The following is a 20,033-nucleotide window of genomic DNA, read 5'->3' as shown; positions in this document are numbered from 1 at the left end:
GATGTCTTCCCACCTCTTATTTGTGAAGGAGTGCTGCTTTGGGCATTAACGCCTAGCACTTCCTGCCTGTCCCTTAGCGAGCCAAGTACATGAGGGCCTCCTCAGTCTCTGAGGCACAGGAAACATGGAAACTGTCTTCAGGGATATGTGTGGCTCACCAAAAACATCTACTCCAATACACATAATTGAATGTTAGTTTTCCTTCTCCTTTCTGCTTTTTGCCTAGAGCATATACCTCCAAAGATCTCAGAAGAATGAAATTAATAGCTAATGGGTTGGAAACATTGACAGAAGTATAATTATTTTTATTTTTCCATCATCAAGCACCATGCCCAGCCAGAGAGCTTAAGAAGATACTGCAAATCCATGGATGACAGTGAGAGCCTTTTTATGCTCAGCCATTCCTTCCTTGCCTGCTGATTGCTAATGCTGCCCTTATCTCCTGTTCCAGAGCCTTCTACAAGCCACTCCCAAGGGCTTGCAAGTCTCTCCATGAATTCCAGCATATTCCTGGAAGGCAAAGTCCCCACAGGGAGACAATACACAGAATTGCTCGGTTGGAACAGGACATATCTAAAGTATGAAAGATGCGGGGGAAGGAACTAGGCAGCAGCTTGAATGAGAACTCCAAGATCAGCCAAAGGGTCATGTGTGACCTACTGGAACAGCTCTTTTCAAGCAGGGGCTACGTATGGAGATGGAAAAGAGATACCAGAAGACAACGATGCCAGGTGGACAAGGCCCAGGCCTCCCGTCAGCTTTACCCAGAACAGCTTTGTAAACTGCAGCTTAGCATTCTTTCCAAGAATGTAGTCAAAGGCCACAGAGAGTCTCTGAGTCACAGAGTGACCTACAGAGTCACTGGAGAAGTCAGAGAGTGGAAAGCAGGAAACAGCCACATCAGACCAGACATGATATTATGGAGGAAATGAAGGAAAAAGAAGGGAACGGTGTTGTTGGGGAGAAGTCATAGGAGTCTGGATCTGAGGGTCTCACTTCAATCTGTCATTCACTCATTTGGCCATGGGCAAGCCCCTTCCACTCTCAACTCCTTGTCCATCGCATAAGGAGGTTGTACTGTAGGTTCTCATTGCCCAGGTACTAAGGTTCTGTGAGACAAGTTCTAAACTTCCAAGGATGCAGACACAGAAGACAGATAGAAGGCAGGTGTGGTGGCTGAGGTCAATAGCCAGATAGAATATGCTGCAACTCAAATCAAGTAACCAATTGCCTCACATATCTGATGTTTTCCTACAGCAATGCTTTGCTGTCTTAATCCTTGTTGAATATTAAGCAATGACCCCAACTTGGCATATAAACCTTAGGAAGTTCAGATTATAATCAGACTAGTTCAGGCAGGTTGAGAATATGAACTTCAACTCACCCCAGAAACACACTATTATAAAACTGCCCTAGTGCCTGCCACTCAAAGTAAAGATTTCTCATACAGTTTCAATTCTCTTGGAATATATACATTAAAGTAGAATCTAAGGCTGTTATGTGCATGCCCACAAATTTTATTCACCAAAGTCTTATGGAGGCTGACTAAAACATAACAGATTCACATCCATTAAATTACCTGGGGGTCTGGAGGGTTTTAATCAATAAACCCCAATGCTTGTAAAGTTACTTTAGCAATGACAGAAGCCAGAACTTTTCAAATACCTCTCAAGAAGGAGACCAAAACTGTCTAAAGTTCCCTTAGTACTCTGATAGGCTCGTAGAAATGGGTTCTGTTCGTTCTTCCTTCCTTTCTTTTTTCTTTCTTTCTTTCTTTCTTTCTTTCTTTCTTTCTTTCTTTCTTCTTTCTTTCTTTCTTTCTTTCTTTCCTATTGCTACACAGTAACTCAAAAACCATACAAACTATATAGTTCTCCAGTAAAGATAAATATATGAACAAACATAAAAACATGTATTATTGTAATTTTGGTTTGTAACTCCACCTTTTACTGCATTACAGGATTTAAAAGACAAAAGCATCAAAAACAACTATAAATCTACATTAATGGGTACACAATATATAAAGATGTAATTTACGAAATCAATAACATAAAATGGGGGGAGGGTGTTGCAGAGCTGTAAAGGAGTAGAGTTCTTTTTATGCAATTGAAGTTAAGTTTAAAATAGATTGTTGTAACTTTAGGATATTTTATTTAATCCACAGGGCAACCACAAAGAAAATATCTATAGAATATATGCAATAGCAAGTGAGAAAGGAGTCAAAACATGTCACTATAAAAAGCCAACCAGGGGCACCTGGGTGGCTCAGTTGGTTAAGTATCAAACTTCAGCTCAGGTCATGATCTCACAATTTGTGAGTTCGAGACCTGCACCAGGCTCTGTGCCGACAGCTCAGATCCTAGAGCCTGCTTCAGATTCTGTGTCTTCCTCTCTCTCTGCCCCTCCCCTGCTTTCTCTCTCTCTCTCTCTCTCTCTCTCTCTCTCTCTTTCTCTCTCTAAAATAAATAACACTAAAAAATTATTTTTTGAAAAAAGCCAACCAAACACAAAGGGAGGTAATAAGGGAGAAAATGAGAAACAAAAAGGCTATATGACATACAGCAAAAATATCAAAATGATAATAGCAAGTCCTTCCCTATCAGTAATTACTTTAAATATAAACTACCCAATTAAAAGACAGATGGTTAGAAATAGAATCCAACTATATTGTGTCTGTAAGAGATTCACTTTATTTTTTTTTATTTGTTTTTTAAAATAATCTCTACACCCAACGTGGGGTTCAAACACATGACCCCAAGATCAAGAGTCACATGCTCTACCAACTTTACTTTAGATCCAATTGCATCCATAGGTTGAAAGTTAAAGGATGGGAAAAGATATTCCATTAAAAATGATAACCAGGGGCGCCTGGGTGGTTCAGTCAGTTAAGCGTCGACTTCGGCCCGGGTCATGATCTCACGGTTTGTGAGTTCAAGGCCCACGTTGGGCTCTGACAACTTGGAGCCTGGAGCCCACTTCAGATTCTGTGTCACCCTCTCTCTCTGCCCCTCCCCAGCTCATGCTCCCACTCTGTCTCTGTCAAAAATAAACAAACTTAAGAGAAAAAAAAAAGATAACCGGAAGAGAATAGGCATGGCTATCCTAATATCAGAAAATAGACTTTAATTCAAAAACTGCAGACTCCCTACAGCTTTCTTAGTGGAGAATCCCATAGTGCTCACTGGCACAGATCCCAGTGACCTGCTTTGCAAGGGACACAGGAAACTTGACACATGGTAACTAACAGCCATTGCAACTGAAGAACTCCCCCTCACCAAAAAAGGGAGATGCTGCCGCACATCACCCAGCTGCTGTTATACCACCCCAGGACCAGGGTTGCCAGCCTCCTTTAACCTCATTCATGTCCCAGACTCCAGAGTCATGGCTACTCTGCCTGTACCCACACTTCAGACCCGGATTCCACAGCCACTCTGTGTGTGCTCTCACTCAAATCTACAGATCCATAGCTATTCCATATGCACCCATGTCTCAGGCCCCAGAGCCATCACCACTGTGGGCCAGCCAGCACCCCAGACTCCAGAGCCATTACTGCTCCACACACATCCATGTTCTAGACCCTGCCTCTGTGGCCACTTGTATGTACTCACAGCTCATGCAACAGAGCCATTGCCATTGTGGGCTAGCCAGTGCCCCGGACTCCACAGTCGCTGTTGTTCTGTGAGCACCTGACTCCAGACTCCGGGTCTGTTGCTCCTCTGCAAGTGCCAGCAACTGAGCAACAGAGCCATCACCAATGTGGACTATCTAATGTCCCTAAACCTGGAGTCACTGCCTTCGTGCACTCCAGTCCCTGTTACATGGTAGCCACATGGTCATCCACACCAATCTCACCACTACTTCAGGGGCACTCACAAGTTGGATACAGTGCCAAGAAGGATCCTCCCAGCCATAATAACCCCTGTAAGAGAAAAAGACATTAGGAGGATCCAAGTGGTTGAATACCCCAATAATTATTGCAGACATTTACATCCTTGACCACTGAGGGCCTCAGCTACTGGAGCTGCACAAAGACAATGCTGCTGGGCCTTCTATGGGGCTGGAACTGCCACATCCTGCCCAGCAAGTACCCTCGCATCCACCCACAGGTGAAGGTATTCTCCATCAAACCCAGTCTGTATAATCTGGAAGAGGTGACTGCTCCATCAAATGCACAAACATCGATGCAAGGCTATGAGAAACAAACAAACAAAAAGGAACACAATAATTTTCCAGTAACTGACCACAAAGAAATTGATATCTATGAATTGCCAAAAAATTCAAAATAATTCCTTGCATGCTACAAGAGAACACAGGTAGACAACTCAACAAAACCTAGAAAAGAGTACATGAAAAAAATGAAAAGTTCAACAGAGACAAATTATTTTAAAGAAAAAAACAAATGGAAATCCTCAAGATAAAGAATACAATGACTAAAATGGAAACTGAAAAGGAGAGAGTATCAACAGCAGACATGACCAAGCAGAAGAAAGAATCTGTGAACTCAAAAACAGACCATTTGTAATTATCCAGCCAGAGGAGAAAAAAGGAAAAAGAATGGAAAAGAGTGAGGAAAGCCTATAGAAATTATGAAACACCACTATGCAAAACAACATTCACATTATGGGAGTCCCCAAAGACAAGAGAGTCAAAGGGCAGAAAGCTTATTTAAAGATATAACAGCTGAGGGGCGCCTGGGTGGCTCAGTTGATTAAGTATCTGGCTCTTGATTTCAGCTCAGGTCATGATCTCACTCAAGCTCCACGTCAGGTTCAGCGCTGACAGCACAAAGCCTGCTTGGGAGATTCTCTCTTTCCCTTTCTTTTTGCCCCTACTCTGCTCACTCTCTCTCTCTCAAAAATAAACTTAAAAAAAAAAAAACAGTACAACATGGAAGGAAGAAAGGAAAGCAGGAAGGCAGGAAGGCAGGAAGGCAGGAAGGCAGGAAGGCAGGAAGGAAGGAAGGAAGGAAGGAGGGAAGGAAGGAAGGAAGGAAGAAAGGGCAAATAGCTGAAAACTTCCCAAATCTAGGGGGAAATAGAGATATCCAGATACATGAAGCTCATAAGTCCCTAATAGATTCAATCCAGAGGACTTCACTGAGACACAATATAATAAAACTGCCAAAAATAAAAGACAAATAATTTTGAAAGCAGCAAGGGAAAAGAAGCTCATCTCATACAAGGGAACCTCCAGAGGGCTATCAGTGGCTTTCTCAGCAGAAATCTTGTAGACCAAAAGAGAGTGGAATAATATATAGTGCTTTTTAATTGTCAACCAAGAATATCTCACCTGGCAAAGCTGTCCTAAGGAAAGAAGAAAATATAAACACTTTCTCAAATAAATAAAAGTTGAGGGAGCTCATCGCCACTAGACCTGCCTTAGAAGAATGCTAAAGAGAGTTCTTTAGCTGAAGATGAAGTGAAAAGATGTTAATTAGTAACAAGAAAACATATGAAGGTTTAAACTCACTGTTAAAGGAAAGTATACAATCAAATTCAGAATACAGTAGTACTGGAATAGTGTGTGAAACTCACTTCACTCTAACATAAAGGTTAAAAGACAAAAGTATTAAAAAGAAGTATAGCTACAATAATTTGTTGATTGATACACAATATAAAAATATGGAAATTGTGATATAAAAACAAAATATGGGGGAAAGAGGAGTAAAAGAGTAGTTTTTGTATGCAATAGAAGTTAAGTTGTTAGCAGCTTAAAATAGACCCTTATAACTATAAGATGTTTTATGTAAGCCTCATGGTAACTACAAAGCAAAAACCTATAGTAGATACACGAAAGAGAAAGAAAAAGAAATTAAAACACACCACTATAGAAAATCATCAAATCACAAAGGAAGGAAGCAGCAAGAGAGGAAGAAAGGAACAAAGGATCTATGAAACACCCAGAAAACAAACAACAAAATGACAGTACTAAGTCTTTACCTATTAATAATTACTTTAAGTATAAGTGGATTATGTTTTCCAATCAAAATACAGATTGAATGGAATAAAAAATAAAACACCGCCCCCCCCCACTCCAAAATAAGGCCCAAAATATGGTGCCTACAAGAGACTGCTTTCAGCTTTAAGGACATTCTTAGGCTCAAAGTAAAGGAATGGGAAAAAATATTCCATGCAAATGGAACCAGAAAGAGCAAAGGTAGCTATCTTTGCATGAAACAGACTAAGTCAAAAATGGTAATAATAGGGGTGCCTGGATGGATCAATTGGTGAAGCATCTGACTCTTGATCTCAGCTCAGGTCTTGACCTCAGAGTCGTGAGTTCAGACCCCAGGTTGGGCTCCACACTGGGTGTGGAGCTTATAAATGAATAAATGAATGAATGAATGAAGTAATAATAAACAAAAAAGGTCATTATATAATGATAAAGGGTCAATTCATCAAGAAGATATATAACTATAATTACACATATACCCAACATCAGAACACCTAAATATATTAAGCAAATACTAACAAATATGAAAGCATAAACAACAAAAATAATAGCAGGAGACTTCAGTACCTCACTTCCAACAATGGATAGGTCATCCAAGCAGAAAATCAATAAGGAAATATTAGACATGAATTAGACTTCAGGCCAAATGACCAAACAGATACAGAACATTCCATTCAACAGCAGCACAATAAATATTCTTTTCAAGTGCACACATAACATTCTCTAGAATAGATCATATGTCAGACCATAAAACAAAACTAAACCAATCTAAGAATACTGAAGTAATATCAAGCATCTTTTACAACCATAATAATATGAAAGTAGAAATCAATAATAGAAGGAAACTTGGAAAATTCACATACATATGGAAATTAAATGACACATTCTTAAACAATCAATGGGTAAAAGAAGAAATAATAAGGGAAATCAAAAAAAGATCTTAGGACAAATATAAATGGAAACACAACATAACAAAACTTACAGGATGCTTCAAAAGCATTAATAAGAAGGAAGTTTATAGCAATTAAGTGTCTACATGAAGAAAGAATATCACAAATTAACAACCTAACTTTATACCTCAAGGAAGTAGGAAAAAAACAAACTAAGCCCAAAGTGGACAGAATGAAGGAAATAACAAGGTCAAAGCAAAAATAAATGAAATAGAGACTAAAAGGACAAAAGAAAAAATCAACAAAGAGCTAGTTTTTTGAAAAGATAAACACAATTGATAAATCTTTACCAAGGCTAAGAGAAAAGAAAAAAGTCTCAAAAAAATAAAATCATAAATGAAGGAAGAGATATCACAATTGATATCACAGAAATGCAAATGTTCATAAAAGACTACTATGAACATTTATACACCAACAAATTGGGTAACCTAGAAGAAATGCATAAATTCCAGCAAATATACAGTCTACCAAGACTGAATCATAAAGAAATAGAAAATCTGAATAGGCCTATAACTAGTAAGGAGATTGAATCAATAATCAAAAATAACTCAGCAAAGAAAAGTCCAGGACCAGATGGCTTCACTGGTGAACTCTAACAAACATTTAAGAAGAAATTAATGCCAATCCTTCTCAAACTTTCCCAAAAAATGAAGAGGAAAGAACACTTCAAAACTCATTTTACAAGGCCAGTATTACTCCAGCATCAAAGCCAGACACTACAAGAAAAGAAATGATGAACACAGATACAAAATTCTCAATAAAATACTAGCAAACCAGGGCGCCTGGGTGGCTCAGTTGGTTAAGCATCCAACTCTTGATTTTGGCTCGGTAATGATTTCACAATCATGAGATCAAGCCCCACATTGGGCTCCACACTGGGTGTGGAGCCTGTTTGGGATTCTCTTTCTCCCTCTCCCTCTGCCCCTCTCCCCTCAAAAAAATACTAGCAAACTAAATTCAAGAGCACACTGAAAGGATTCTATGACATGATCAAGTGGAATTTAATCTCAGGGATACAAAGCTTTAATCCCTGGGATTGCAATCAATGTGATACATAACATTAACAGAATGAAGGGGACAGTAATCACTTGATTATCTAAATGGATGCAGAAAAAGCATTTGACAAAATTCAATATCCTTTCATGATAAAAACTCTCAACAAATTAGATACAGAAAGAATGTACCTCAACAGAGTAAAAGCTATATATGACAAGCACACAGCTAACATTATACTTAACACTAAGATCTGGAACAAGGTAAGGATGTCCACTTTCACAACTTCTATTCATCTTTATACTAGAAGTCCTAGCCAGAGCAATTAGGCAAGAAAAATAAAAGGCATCCAAATTGGAAAAGAAGAAATAAAACTACCTCTGTTCACAGACAAAAGATCATATATGTGGACACCCTAAAGATAACAAACATGGGGCGCCTGGGTGGCGCAGTCGGTTGAGCGTCCGACTTCAGCCAGGTCACGATCTCGCGCTCTGTGAGTTCGAGCCCCGTGTCAGGCTCTGGGCTGATGGCTCGGAGCCTGGAGCCTGTTTCCGATTCTGTGTCTCCCTCTCTCTCTGCCCCTCCCCCGTTCATGCTCTGTCTCTCTCTGTCCCAAAAAATAAATAAAAAACGTTGAAAAAAAAAAAGATAACAAACACAAAATACTAGAACCAGTAAAAAATTTCAGCAAAATTGAAGGATACAAAATCAACATATAAAAATCAGCTATGTTTCTACACATTAACGATAAATATTCCAAAAAGAAAATTAAGAAAACAATTTTATTTACAATAGCATCAAAAAGAACAAAATACTTACAAATAAACCTAACCAAGGAAGCAAAAGATTTATACACTGAAAACCACAAAAAGTTGCTAGAAGAAATTAAAGACACAAATAAATAGAATGACACCACATATTCAAGGATTGGAAAACTTATTGTTAAGATATCAATAATACTCAAAGCAATCATAGATTTAATGCAATTTCAATCAAATTCTAAATGGCATTTTTTTCTCAGAAATAGAAAAATCTATCCTAAAACTTACGTGAAATCCCAAGACACCCTGAATAGACAAAACAATCTTCAAAAAGAAGAACAAAATTAAAGGTCTCACACTTCTTGATTTCAAAGCTAGAGTAATCAAAACAGTGTGGTACTGGTATGAAGAAGACATATAGACCAATGGAACAGAATAGAGAACCCTGAAATAAACCCTCATATATATTATCAAATGATTTTTGAGAAGGGTGCCAAGACCAATAAATGGAGAAAACTAGTCTTTTTAACAAATGGTGCTGGGAAAATGGAATATTCACGTACAAAAAACAAAATTGGATCCTCACCTTTACTATACATAAAAATTCACTGAAAATGAATCAGAGGCCTAAATGTAAGAGCTAAAACTATAAAACTTTTAGAAGAAAACATAAGGTAAAACCTTCATGACATTGGATTTGGTAGTGATATCTTGCAATTGACACCAAAAGCAAATGAAACAAAATAAAAAATAGATAATACAAGTATCAAAATTTAAAACTTTTGTCTATCAAAGGACACAATGAACAGAGTGAAAAGCAACTTATGGAATAAGAGAAAATATCTTTATATCATATAACTGATTATCATATAACTGATAAGGGCTTAATATCCAGAACATATAAAAAACTCCTACAACTTAATAATAATTTTTAAAGACCTTGTTAAAAAACTGGCAAGAGGGGGTTCCTCAGTAGCTCAGTCAGTTGAGGGTTCAACTTGATTTCAGCTCAGGTCATGATCCCAGGGTAGTGGGACTAAGGCCTGTGTTGAGCTCTGCACTGGGCATGGAGCCTGCTTAGGATTCTCTCTCTCTCCCTCTGTCCCCAATTCTTTAAAATAAAAAAAAAAGCAAAGGGTGTGAATAGACATTTCTCCAAAGATATACAAATGGCCAACAAGCACATGTAAAATTTCTCAAAGCATTAATCATTCAGGAAATAGAAGTCAAAACCACAATGAAATACCAATTCATATCCATTAGGATGGCTACTATTAAATATAATATATATTAATATATAATAATAAAATAAATAATAAATAAAATAAATATATATTTCATACAAATATATATTATATATTGTATATATTTAATGTCTATTATATATGTATTATATATACATACACACACACACACACACACACACACGAATACAGTATCCACTCTACCTCTCTCCCACTTGCATAAAATAATGACAAAAGTTTTGGGGCACCTGGGTGGCTCAGTCGGTTAAGCATCCAACTTCAGCTCATGTCATGATCTCACCGACTCTGAGTTCAAGCCCCCCATAGGGCTTTGTGCTGACAGCTCAGAGTTTGGAAGCTGCTTCGGATTCTGTGTCTCCCTCTGTCTCTTCCCCTTTCCCATCTTCACTCTGTCTCTCTCTCAAAATAATAAATAAACATTAAAAACTTAAAAAACAATAAAATAATTACAAAAGTTTTAATTATCCTGGTTAAGAAGGCCCTCAGGAGGGGCACCTGGGGGGCTCAGTTGGTTAAGCATCTGACTTTGGCTCAGGTCATGATCTCACAGTTTGTGAGTTTGAGCCCCATGCCAGGCTCTGTGCTGACAGCTTCAGAGCCTGGAGCCTGCTTCAGATTCTGTCTCCCTCTCTCTCTGCCCCTCCCCCACTCATGTTCTGTCTCTCTCTCTCTCTTTCTCAAAAATAAATGAATATTAAAAAAATTTTTTAAAGGGGGCCAACATGGCAGAGAAGGAGGGGGATCCATACTTTACTTCTTTCAAACAAAGAAATGCAGAAGCCAAAGGACTTTGAACACCAGAACCTGGGAGGAAAAGAGACTGAATCTACCAGGAAGAAAATGGGAAAGCTTGGAAAAAAGGTGGGTGACTGTGAACTGGGAGAGATTAAAAAAAGCCTGTGTGGGCATGGAGGGGAGGGACCCCCTTCTGCGGAGAGACAAAGGGAAAAGAAAGAGCAGCTAGGGAAGTATAGGACCATATCTGGACAGGAGAAAGTCTCCCTCAGACTGAGACTGAGAGGGATACGATCTCTAACTGTGGGGCTTTCCTTGGACTGGGGCCGCCTCCCTGTTCCTGCACCTGGGGAGGAGGGGAATCAAGGCCTGGGTGTGGTGGTAGGTCAGGGGCTCAGTCCGCAGTTGGAGAAAGTGGTTCCCTCCCTGGAGGGCTGTGTGATAGTACAAAGCCTGCCTGTGTCCACCACTCCCGGGCTCAGTGGCTGGGCTGAGGGTGTGGTCTGCAGTAGGAAACGGCTGCTGTCTCCCTGGTGTACTGTGGGAGAAGACAAAGCCTGCCTGCGTGTGCCACCCCGGGGGGCTCACAGTGAGGTAGGCAGCGTAGTCTATAGTAGAAGAAAGTGGTCCCCTCCCTGGAGTGCTGTGGGAAAAGACAAAGCCTGACTGTGTCTGCCTGCGTCTGCGAGGGTGGCGGCTCAGTACACAGTAGAAAGCGGTCCCCCCTGAAGTGCAGCCACATAGCCAAAGCCAGCAGAGACCACATATCTGGCCACACTGAGAGGCACTTCCCCAGTGCCAGAGCGCACAGAGCGGGACTTTGAATCCTAGCCAAGCGCAGGGTCAAGGGAGTTGGCGGAGCGAGAAGGACTGCCCTGTCTGCACCCGCGGCACAGTGAGGCCAACTCAAATGGAGTCCACCGGGTCCGGCTCCATGGAGAAGAGACTGGGGGATCACCATTTGCGCCCCACCACCACCACCACCAAGGAGGGGCCTCAGGGATCACTCCCAGGTCCCATAGTGGAGGTGGGCCCAGACTACACAAAACCATGCCCCTTTGCACTGGGTAACTGCGTGTCCACCAGAGCAGAGGGGCACAGACCCTGCAGACAACTCATCCTGACAAGCACTGCAGCATTGCTTGGATTAACTCTAGGTCAATTCTGGATGGATGGATGGATAGATAGATAGATAGATAGATAGATAGATAGATAGATGATAGATAGATTCCCCCCCCCCCCCCATTTTTCCTCCTTATCTCTTCCCGCCCCTAGGCTGGTTACTCTGGTTATTGGTTTGTCTAAACAGACATATTTAATCCATTGTCTTGACACATGTTCTACACCTCCTTCTTTACACTCCTTTCTCTCTCTCCAGAATAATCAAGCCATATAGTTTCTCTGTCTGGGTAACTTTATCTTCGTTTCGTTTTCCCCACCTCCTTCTTTATTTTCCTTTCTCTCTCTCTGGTTTAAGACTTTTACTCTCTCTGCCTAGTCAATGTTTATTTTTTCTCCCCTCCCCCCTCCCCACTCCTATCATTTATCTCTTTGTATGTGCTCTTCCATCAGCACTGACTCCACCCCCCTTCTTTACTCACAGTTGGTTTTTGGGGGGGTTTGGTTTTTAGTCTTTAGTTTTTTCTTTTTGTTTATTTGCTTGTTTGTGTTACCCGTTTGTGTGTTTGTGTGTTTTTGTCTCCTGTTTGTCTATCTGTTTTCCTTTACAGGGCTACTCCAAGGAACAAATCAAAGAGCACCTGGTGGAGGGTCCAAAATATCACTATGAGTAAGGTAATAAAATAACCAAAGTCACAACAACAGAGAGCAAGTAACAATCTCCAGAAAAACACCTCCTGAAGGGCCAGGCCCTGGACAGTGTATGGCCCTCCTTTAATACAGAAGTGCTTGCAGGTGCAGAGCACACAGCAAGCTTTTAAAATGCATAAGGGACAGAAAACTAACCAAAATGATGAAACGGAAGAATTCTCCTCAAAAGAAATTCCAGGAAGTAGAGACAGCTAAAGAATTGATCAGAACTGATTTAAGCAATATAATTTAACAAGAATTTAGAATGATAGTCATAAAATTAATTGCTGGGATTGAAAAAAGCATAGAGGACAAGCAGAGAATCTATTGCTACACAGATCAAGGGACTAAAAAATAGTCATGATGAATTAAAAAATGCTATAAGTGAGGTGCAAAATAAAATGGAGGTGGCCACAGTACAGATTGAAGAGGCAGAGGGGAGAATAGGTGAATCAGAAGATAAAATTATGGAAAAAGAGGAAGCTGAGAAAAAGAGAGAGAAAAAAAAAATCCAGGAGTACAAGGAGAGAATTAGAGAACTAAGTGATGCGATCAAACAGAACAATATCAGTATCATAGGAATTCCAGAAGAAGAAGAGAGAGAGAAAGGAGCTGATGGTGTACTTGAATAAATCATAGCTGAGAACTTCTCTGATCTGGGGAAGGAAACAGGCATTGAAATCCAAGAGGCACAGAGAACTAACTCCCTTCAAACGTAACTTGAATTGATCTTCTGCATGACATATCATATTGAAACTGGCAAAATACAAGGATAAAGAGAGAATTCCTAAAGCAGCTAGAGATAAACGGGCCTTAACATACAAAGGTAGACATATAAGGGTAGTAGCAGACCTATCTACTGAAACTTGGCAGGCCAGAAAGGAATGGCAGAAAATCTTCAATGTGATGGACAAGGAAAATATGCAGCCAAGAATCCTTTACCCAGAAAGTCTGTCATTCAGAATAGAAGAAAAGATAAAAGTTTTCCCAAACAAACAAACCCTGAATGAATTCATCACCACTAAACCAGCCCTATAAGAGATCCTAAGGGGGACTCTGTAAGTGAAATGTTACAAGGATCACAAAGTACCAGAGACTATACTACAAGCATGAAACCTACAGATATCACAATGACTCTAAACCCATATCTTTCAATAATAACACTGAATGTAAAAAGACTAAATGCTCCAAACAAAAGACATAGAATGTCAGAATGGATTAAAAAAACAAGACCCATCAAATCAAAACCACAATGAGATACCACCTTACACTTGTCAGAATGGCTAACATTAACAACTCAGGCAACAACAGATGTTGAGGAGGATGCGGAGAAAGAGGATCTCTTTTGCATTGTTGGTGGGAATGCAAGCTGGTGCAGCCACTCTGGAAAACAGTATGGAGGTTTCTCAAAAAACTAAAAATACAACTACCCTATGACCCAGCAATTGCACTACTAGCCATTTATCCACAGGATACAGGTGTGCTGTTTTGAAGGGACACATGCACCCCCATGTTTATAGCAGCACTATCAACAATAGCCAAAGTATGGAAAGAGCCCAAATGTCCATCGATGGATGAATGGATAAAGAAAATGTGGTATATCTATACAATGGAGTACTACCCGGCAATCAAAAAGAATGAAAGCTTGCCATTTGCAACTACGTGGATGGAACTGGAGGGTATTATGCTAAGTGAAATCAGTCAGTCACAGAAAGACAAAAATCATATGACTTTACTCATATGAGGACTTTAATAGACAAAACAGATGAACATAAGGGAAGGGAAACAAAAATAATATAAAAACAGGGAGGGAGACAAAACAGAAGAGATGCATAAATATGGAGAACAAACTGAGGGTTACTGGAGGGGTTGTGGGTGGGGGGATGGGCTAAGTGGGTAAAGGCATCAAGGAATCTACTCCTGAAATCACTGTGGTACTATATGCTAACTAATATCGATGTAAATTTTGAAAAAATAAAAAATAAAATAAAATAAAATAAATTAAATTAAATTAAATTAAATTTAAAAAAACAAGACCCATCTATTTTCTGTCTACAAGAGACTCATTTTAGACCTGAGGACACCTTCAGATTGAAAGTGAGGGGATGGAGAACTATCATGCTATTGGAAGTCAAAAGAAAGCGGGAGTAGCCATACTTGTAACAGACAAACTAGACTTTAAAGGCTGTAACAAGAGATGAAGAAGGGCATTATATAATAATAACAGGGTCTATCCATCAGGAAGAGCTAACAATTATAAATGTCTATGCACTGAATACAGGAGCCCCCAAATATATATAACAATTAATCACAAACATAAGCAACCTTATTGATAAGAATGTGGTAATTGCAGGGGACTTTAATGCTCCACTTAAAACAATGGATAGATCATCTAGACACAGGATCAATAAAGAAACAAGGGCCCTGAATGATACATTGGATCAGATGGGCTTGACAGATATATTTAGAACTCTGCATCCCAAAGCAACAAAATATACTTTCTTCTTGAGTGCACATGGAACATTCTCCAAGATAGATCACGTACTGGGTAACAAAACAGCCCCTTCATAAGTATAAAAAAAATGAGATCATACCATGCACACTTTCAGACCACAATGCTATGAAACTTGAAATCAACCACAGGAAAAAGTCTAGAAGACCTCCAAAAGCATGGAAGTTGAAGAGCATCCTACTAAAGAATGAATAGGTCAACCAGACAATTAGAGAAGAAATTAAAAAATATATGGAAACAAACAAAAATGAAAATACAACAATCCAAACGCTTTGGGATGCAGCGAAGGCAGTCCTGAGAGGAAAATACACTGAAATCCAGGCCTATCTCAAGAAACAAGAAAAATCCCAAATACAAAATCTAACAGCACACCTAAAGGAAATAGAAGCAGAACAGCAAAGACACCCCAAACCCAGCAGAAGAAGAGAAACAATAAAGATCAGAGCAGAAATAAACAATATAGAATCAAAAAAAGTGTAGAGCAGATCAATGAAACCAAGAGTTAGTTTTTTTAAAAAATAAACAAAATTGATAAACTCTAGCCAGGCTTCTCAAAAAGAAAAGAGAGAGGACCCAAATAGATAAAATCATGAATGAAAATGGAATTATTACAACCAATCCCTCAGAAATACAAGCAATTATGAAGGAATACTATGAAAAATTATATGCCAACAAACTGCACAACCTGGAAGAAACAGATAAATTCCTAAGCACCCACACACTTCCAAAATTCAAACAAGAAGAAATAGAAAATTTGAACAGACATAACTAGTGAAGAAATTGAATCAGTTATCAAAAATCTCCCAACAAATAAGAGTCCAGGACCAGGTGACTTCCCTGGGGAATTCTACCAGACATTTAAAGTAGAGGTAATACCTATCCTTCTCAAGCTGTTCCAAAAACTAGAAAGGGAAGGAAAACTTCCAGACTCATTCTATGAAGCCAGCATTACTTTGATTCCCAAACCAGACAGAGACCCAGTAAAAAGAAGAGAACTACAGGCCAATATCCCTGATGAATATGGATGCAAAAATTATCAACAAGATACTAGCAAATCGAATTGGACAGCATATAAAAAGAATTATTCACCATGATCAAGTGGGATTCATTCCTGGGCTGCTGGGCTGGTTCAACATTTGCAAATCAATCAATGTGATACCTCACATTAATAAAAGAAAAGATAATAACCATATGATCCTTTTAATAGATGCAGAAAAAGCATTTGACAAAATACAGCATCTTTTCTTAATAAAAGCCCTCGAGAAGTTGGGATAGAAGGAACATACTTAATTAAACATCATAAAAGCCATTTATGAAAAGCCCACAGCTGATATCATCCTCAATGGGGAAAAACTGAGAGCTTTCCCCCTGAGATCAGGAACACGACAGGCACGTCCACTCTCATTACTGTTGTTTAACATAGCGTTGGAAATTCTAGCATCAGCAATCAGACAATAAAAGGAAATTAAAGGCATCAAAATTGGCAAAGATGAAGTCAAGCTTTCACTTTTTACACATGACATGACACTCTACATGGAAAACCCAATAGGTTTGACCAAAAGTCTGCTAGAACTGATATATGAATTCAGCAAAGTCGCAGGATACAAAATCAATGTACAGAAATCAGCTGCATTTTTATACACCAATAATGAAGCAACAGAAAGAGAAATAAAGAAACTTATCCCATTCACAATTGCACCAAGAATCATAAAATACCTAGGAATAAACCTAGACTTATCTAAAAGATGTAAAAGATCTGCATGCTGAAAACTATAGAAAGCTTATGAAGGAAATTGAAGAAGGTACAAAGAAATGAGAAAATATTCCATGCTCATGGATTGAAAGAATAAATATTGTTAAAATGTCAATACTGGGGCGCCTGGGTGGCTCAGTTGGTTAAGTATCTGACTGCTGGGGAGTCAAAGGGCTAGTATCCCTTTCAGCTCAGGTCATGATCTCATGGTCATGAGTTCAAGCCCCATGTCAGGCTCTACACTGACAGGGTGGAGCCTGCTTGGGTTCTCACTCCCTCTCTCTCTGCCTCTCTCCTCTGCTCTCTCTCTCAAAATAAATTTTTAAAACATTAAAATAAATAAATAAAATGTCAATACTACCCAAGCAATCTACACATTCAATGCAATCCCAATCAAAATTGCACCAGCATTCTTCTCGAAGCAAGAACAAGCAATCCTAAAATGTGTATGGAACCACAAAAGACCCCAAATAGCCAAAGTAATGTCGAAAAAGAAAACCAAAGCAGGAGGCATCACAATCCCAGACTTTAGCCTCTACTACAAACCTGTAATCATCAAGACAGTATGGTATTGGTACAAAAACAGACACATAGACTAATGGAACAGAATAGAGAAGATAGAATTGGACCCACAAATGTATGGCCAACTAATCTTTGACAAATCAGGAAAGAATATCCACTGGAAAAAAGGCAGTCTCTTTAACAGATGGTGCTGGGAGAACTGGACAGCAACATGCAGAAGAATGAAACTAGGCCACTTTCTTATACCATACACAAAAATAAACTCAAGATGGATGAAAGACCTAAATGTGAGACAGGAAACCATCAAAACCCTAGAGGAGAAAAAAGGAAACAACCTCTCTGACCTCAGCTGGGGCAATTTCTTGCTTGACACATCTCCAAAGGCAAGGGAATTAAAAGCAAAAATGAACTATTGGGACCACATCAAGATAAAAAGCTTCTGCACTGCAAAGGAAATAATCAACAAAACTAAAAGGTAACCGACGGAATGGGAACAGGTATTTGCAAATGACATATAGGACAAAGGGCTAGTATCCAAAATATACAAAGAACTCACCAAACTCCACACCTGAAAAACAAATAATCCAGTGAAGAAATGGGCAGAAAACATGAATAGACACTTTTCTAAAGAAGACCTCCACATGGCCAACAGGCACATGAAAAGATGCTCAACATCACTCCTCATGAGGGAAATACAAATCAAAACCACACTGAAATACCACGTCATGCCAGTCAGAGTGGCTAAAGTGAACGAATAAGGAAACTATAGATGCTGGCGAGGAAGTGGAGAAACGGGAACCCTCTTGCACTGCTGGTGGGAATGCAAACTGGTTCAGCCACTCTGGAAGACAGTGTGGAGGTTCCTCAAAAAATTAAAAATAGATCTACCCTATGACCCAGCAATAGCACTGCGAGGAATTTACCCAAGGGATACAGGAGTGCTGATGCACAGGGGCACTGGTACTCCAATGTTTATAGCAGCACTTTCAACAATAGCCAAATTATGGAAAGAGCCTAAATGTCCATCAACTGATGAATGGATAAAGAAGATGTGGTTTATATATACAATGGAATGCTACTTGGCAACGAGAAAGAATGAAATCTGGACATTTGTAGCAACGTGGATGGAACTGGAGAGTATTATGCTAAGTGAAATAAGTCAGTCAGAGAAAGACAGATATCATATGTTTTCACTCATATGTGGATCTTGAGAAACTTAACAGAAGTCCATGGGGGAGGGGAAGAGGGAAAAAAAGTTACAGACGGGGAAGGAGGCAAACCATAAAAGAATCTTAAATACTGTGGACAAACTGAGGGTTGATAGGGGGTGGGGGAAAGGGGAAAGTGGGTGATGGGCATTGAGGAGGGCACCTGTTGTGATGAGCACTGGGTGTTGTATAGAAACCAATTTGACAATAAATTATATGTAATACAAAAAATAAAGGAATAAACGTATAAACAATCATGTGTATCTGACTGTTAATAAAAAATATGCAATTTCCCTAAAAAATTAAAAAATAAATAAGGAAATGTCCTTAGGAGACAGAAGCAATTCTACCTTAGAATAAACTATCTTCCCTGAGGAGGTGTTTATACATTCATGTTCTACACCTCTGGGATAGAAATTAAAAATAAAATTATTCATGCACAGAGGGAAGAAACAAACAAAAACCAAAAATCATAATCAGGGAGAAATCTCAGGAATATGGTATCACATCTCTCCTTGAGACCTACCACCACTAAATTCATGCCATTTAAACTTGTGCTGATGCCTGAGTTCCCTCTGACAAGTTTTAGTCTCTTGACCATAAGTTCATATGTAGAAGTATCCAAGTTACAGCACCCCTCCCATACTCACATATACTTGCTAACACTGTTATCTGTGATTCCCTCAATGTTGCACATGTATTTTATGTTTACTGATGTTTCCTCTGCAGATTCATTTATTTGTTCCTAATAAACTTTAATAAGTGGGGGTGGGACAGAAAATAAGTGTTGATGAGAATATGAAGAAAACGGAAACTTTGTACACTGTTGGGAATGTAAAATGGTGCATCTGCTATGGAAAAACAGTATGGAGATTCCTCAAAAAATTAAGAATCAAACTACTGCATGATCCAGAAATTCTATTTCTGGGTATATACCCAAAAGAACTGAAAGCAGTATCTCAAGGAGATATTTGTACACCCATGTTCATGGCAGTACTGTTCACAATCGCCAAAACACAGAAGCAAACCAAGTGTCCATCAACAGATAAAGAAAGACAATGGGCTATATGTATATTGTATAATGGAACATTATTCCACCTTAAAAAGGAAGAAAATCCTGATACATGCTGCAACATTGATGGACCTTGAGGAGATTATACTAAGTAAAATAAGCCAGTCACAAAAGGATCAATTCTATATGATTCTACTTGTATGAGGTACCTAGAGTAGGCAAATTCACAGAGACAGAAAGTACTGTGGTGGTTGCCAGGGGGCTGAGAAAGGGAAGAATGGGGAATTATTTAATGGGTACAGGGTTTCAGCTTGAGAAGATGAAAAGAATTCTGGAGATTAGTTACACACAATATGAATGTACTTAACACTACTGAAATGCACATGAAAAAAATGGTTAAGATGGGGGCACCCAGCTGGCTCAGCCAGTAGAGTATGTAATACTTTTTTTTTTTGAGAGAGAGAGAGAAAGAGAGAAAGCACACACATACATGTGAGTGGGGGAGGGGCAGAAGGAGAGGGCCAAAGAGAATCCCAAGCAGAGAATCTCCACACTCAG

The sequence above is a fragment of the Felis catus genome, chromosome E3 (genome assembly GCF_018350175.1).
Source record: "Felis catus isolate Fca126 chromosome E3, F.catus_Fca126_mat1.0, whole genome shotgun sequence".
NCBI classification, from domain to species: Eukaryota; Metazoa; Chordata; class Mammalia; order Carnivora; family Felidae; genus Felis; species Felis catus.
The sequence above is the reverse complement of the archived record's forward strand: the minus strand, read 5'-3'. Positions refer to the sequence as shown.